We start from the raw sequence: 4,924 nt of genomic DNA on the forward strand, positions 1-4,924 counted from the left end.
CCAAAAAAATTCCCTAAAAAGTTTTGTTTTTTAAACCCATTTTTGTGATTTTTTCGATTTTTACCATAATAATCATGATTCATTCGATTTGTAACCAGTCATGTATTGTAAAAAATTTAATTACAAACATTTTTTTCCTCTTCCATTTTCGCCTAAAATCAACTCTTAAAAAGATACATAATTAAATAGGAAGAAAAATATGACATTTTTCCAATTTTTTTAACATATTGTGCCGTCAAAAGTTAAGCCCACGTTTTTTTTATGCGCATAGAAAAATTTTCATTTCTAATGATATTTGAAAACCAAAAAGCCAAAAAGCCAAAAATCTCCGTGGATATACGATTCACCCAAGCCAAAACAGATACCGTCTGGTCTACTATTATAATAACACAGGTCAACATTTAGTTTGAAAAAAAAAACACCGGACTCTACCTAGGGACCCAGGGGTTTTTGGGGTCGATGATTCCGATGCCGTGGTTGGTTAAGCTCTATCATATCATGTTCAAGGTCGTTTCAAGGTTAAAGTAAGAATAGGGGGTGAAAAAAAAAATTGGAATTTTTTTTTACTTTTGTTTGTTTATCTGTACTGTTTACCTGCACACCTGTTTGTTTGCTTGTTAGTCTGTATTTATCGCCCGCGTGTATTTTGTTTCTGTCCATCTACCTTTCCTGCCTTTCTGTCGGTAATTTTGTGTATCTTACCGTCTGACTAAATGACTAAATGTTTCTATCTGTCTGTTTTTTTACTACCCTCTATCTAAATGTCATATGAACCTGAAGCTTCACTTTCTCCATTCTCATCTTGATTGGTTCCCAGAAAATCTGGGAGTTTTTAGTGAACAACTAAAGAGAGGAGAAAGAATGCACGAGGACCTGAATGAGTGTCAACAAATATATCAAAAGTGTTTGGGGGAAGAATATGTTGGCAGACTATTGCTGAAATCTAAAAAAGATACACAAATAAAAGACATAAAAGAAAACGATTCCAGGATCATTCCAGCAACAACGTAAGCATTCCCGCCCGAACAATCACGCAAAACCGAGAGAGGACGGTAGGCAGAAAGGTAAGAAGACAAAGAGGCACACTGTCAGTGGACATTTAAACAGAGGGTGGCAGAAAAACAGAAAGATAGTAACATTTAGTCATTTAGTCAGACAAGAAAATAGACAAAATTACCGACAAAAAGGCTGGTAGAGTAGAAAGGCAGGATGTCAGGTACATGGACAGAGAGAAAATACAGCCGGACGGTAAATACAGACTAACAAGCAAACAAACAGGTCTGCAGGTAAAAAGGCATACAGATAAATAGACAAAAGTAGGCAGGTGAGCATTCGTAAAAATGTTTTTCACCCCCTATTCTTACTTTAACCTTCAAACTACCTTGAACATGAGGTGATAGAGGTAAACCGACATCGTATTCAGACTCAGCGACCCAAAAAACCTATGTAGAATTTTTTCAAATTTTTTCAACCATCTTTTCTTAGTTTGACCTTCAAATGACCTTGAACCTGATGTGATAGAGCTTAACCGACCTCGGCATCGGAATCATCGACCCCAAAAACCCCTGGGTCCCTAGGTAGAGTCCGGTGTTTTTTTTTTTTTCAAACCAAAGGTTGACATGTGTAATTTACGCCATTAAAAACTTCACCTTTGTGGGGGCTGACCCGCTATTGGAACCCCTACGTCCGCCCATGAGGTGATGGGGATCTTCTGAGATGTTCCGTGGTGGCCTTTGCAAGGCCGTTTTCACACTAGCCAACACGACACCGGCACGACAACGACAACGATGTCGATGGATGCGTAATCTCATAAATAAATGGTCATGTTTTCACACTCACCGATATATCGGTATCGTGTCGTGACAGGTTACTCCACTCGTGCCATCGCTGATTTTGTGTCGGTATCGGTGCCGTGCTGATGTTGTGCCGGTGTCGGTGTCGGTATATGTGAAAACGCCCTAACTGCATCCAATGCTTCCAAACGTTTCGACGTTCTTCACTGTCGACATCTTCAGCGTTGACTCCCGACTCAAGTCGCGGCGAAGCCTAGCCCGAGAACAACGAAGGCAGGTCAAAGATTCCCAACTAAGGCTAAGGAAGTGCAATTGACTCCTGTAACTGACGGCTACCAGATATACAGACTGCGGCATAGCAACCCGGAAAAACATCTTTTTTTAAATATTAATACTGTCCGTGAAAGTCTTAAATCTACAATTAGTAACATATCTAAGTACAGGGTGTCTCAAACTCGATAGTATCGGCCTACTGTAAGGTTAGAAAAAATTTAAATAAAATTTGGAGACGTGGTGTTAAATGGGATGAGGTAAGCTCCATTTTCAATCGAAACATACCCAAATTTTTTTCCTGTTAAAAAGCTCTATTTTTTCTAATAAACTTTTATTAGAGAAATTTTTCTGTATTACTTCCCTTAAAAGTTATAAGCAATATCTTCCTAAAGAGTCTCAAAAGAAATACCTACCACCTAAAATTCACATTAGCCGTGGAAGGATCAAGTAGTCGTTGGGAAATAATTAAATGTTCGTTGTTTAAATTGAATAAATGTCACAAGCATCTTAGGGCTTACTTTCAATGTTACAGGGAAAAATATGTCGAAAAACGAGTCATTTTTCGTTCTTTTTGTGTGTTTGTTGTTACCCTAAATTTTACAATGTTCTTTGGAATAGGCAAATTCGGATTCTCATTCTACATAATATTTGGGAATTTTATCTACAACAAAATAGATTACTTCAAACACAGACGCCAAAGCCTACTTTTAATGCTCTACCGCCTGGACTACCTATACAGGGTGTCCCGAAATTCTTGCAACAAAATTTGGTCATAGATTCGTAAGACAAATTTAGGGGATCCGTATTTTTTCTTTTGGACAACTGGCCCCCTCTTTCGGAGTTACAGCCCCCCGAAATCTGCCCTTAAGAAGTTTTTTTATATCTCAAAACCATGTTGTACGAGAATCACTAAATTTGGGACACAGGGGTTTTATGACATGTGGAATCTCACAGTGCTACGCTTTTTGGCGAGAAACCCCATAAGACACTTTTTTGTGGGCCTCCTTGTCTTTGAAACCAGAAAAATTTGGTCGAAAATTTGATTTTTTTTAATTAGGTATTAGTTAGCTAGAAATCCATTGCATTTAGAATATTTTTTATCTCTTGATATTTGTTTCGTAAAACGCAATGTTTTTGAGGAAAATGTCAAATCACGATATGCATTCGATCATATTTTGACATTTTTCTCGAAAACATGGCGTTTTACGAAAAAAGTATAAAGAGAAAAAAGTTTCTAAATTTAATGGCTTTCTAGTGGAGTACTAATTTTTAAGAAATTTAAATTTGCGACCAAATTTTTTTGGCTCTAAAGACAATGGGGCCCACGAAAAATTGTCTTAAGGGGGTTCCCCGCCTAAAAACGTAGCACCATCAGATCCGCATGTCAAAAAACTCCTGTGTACCAAATTTAGTTATTCTCGTACAACAGGGTTCGGAGATATAAAAGAAGATTATTCTTAGGGGCGGACTTCAAGGGGCTGTAACTCCGAAAGAGGGGGCCACTTGGCAAAAATAAAAAATACGGGTCCCCTAAATTTGTCTTAAGAATCTGTGACCAAATTTTGTTGCATGGATTTCGGGACACCCTGTATACACTGTTAAGGGATGCAACAAGAAAAGAAAATGGACCCCTATGGAAAATATATTCAATCCTAAAAGCAACGATAAATGTGGAAGACGTTATCGATACTTCAGGGCACAAAAAAATAAAAACTTTGTTAAAACGCTCTTCTGAAAAGTATACTTATATTTATATAAGATATATTTTGCTACAAATGTTGGTAATAAAAATCATAATTTAAATGGTAATTTTAATAAAATGTAGTTTTTTTTAGGTCGCCCTTGTCATTGGTGTTTTGGGGGCTTGTCTAGGGTTGCCATACGTCCCGGTATATCGGGATTGTCACCGTTATTGGCTACTTTGTCCCAACGTCCCGACAAGACCATTAAAAGTCCTAGTCCTAAATGATACCCCGTGGCCTGCGCTTTCAGCAGTTTGTATGCTTAACACTATGAAAAAAAAATCCCAAATGTTAAAATTCTGTAGTAGGGTTTTTTCAGTGATATTTGCCTAGTGGATAGATGAAAGGAATCGGTTACTTCCAGAAACTATGGAAGCAATTTTACAATGTCAAGTGAACTATAATTGTGACACGTACAGAATTTTATTGGTATGGAAAAGGACAAAATGAATTACTAAAAAAGATAAAATCATCTGAGAAATATTATCAACCAAGCACTTCTTCTCTTCTGCAATCATAAGTTAAAACATTATTGTTATTTATACATATTATGTTTCTGAAAGTATAATATATAATGTTACTAACAAAATTTCGCTTATTATTTCTCCCCCGCCACCGTTTCGACGAAGCCTTATAGACCAGAAAAGGAAACATTTTGTTTATTAATTACTGGGCGTGGTTTTATTGTTGGAAAGTCTTGGGAATGATAATGCAAAAGGCGTCTCACCAGATGGGTCATGAAAAAAGTATAGTGTCATTGTTTTTTTATCAACAAATAGGTCAAAAATTCGTAATTTTTCGTTCTACGCGTTATTGTGAAAAAACTATTAATCTTAGCAAAAAAGTTCAACAGACGATTTGATCTAGAGAAACTCATCTTTAAAATGAGACTTTATAAGTTAAAATTGCTTTATAAACAAAAAAGTTATTGCAAAATTAAACGGAAAAAGTGTTTTTTCTTTAATTGTTAATAACTTTTTAAATAATTAATAAAATCTTACCAAACTTTCCCAAAATGTGAGTTTTTATATCCTTAAGAGATGTGCAAAAGATGGGCTCGATCGGTCAAATAGTTTTTGCAAAATTCCATTTATTTATCCCATTTTTGCAAAAAAG

The sequence above is a fragment of the Anoplophora glabripennis genome, unplaced genomic scaffold (genome assembly GCF_000390285.2).
Source record: "Anoplophora glabripennis isolate ALB-LARVAE unplaced genomic scaffold, Agla_2.0 scaffold393, whole genome shotgun sequence".
Taxonomy (NCBI): Eukaryota; Metazoa; Arthropoda; class Insecta; order Coleoptera; family Cerambycidae; genus Anoplophora; species Anoplophora glabripennis.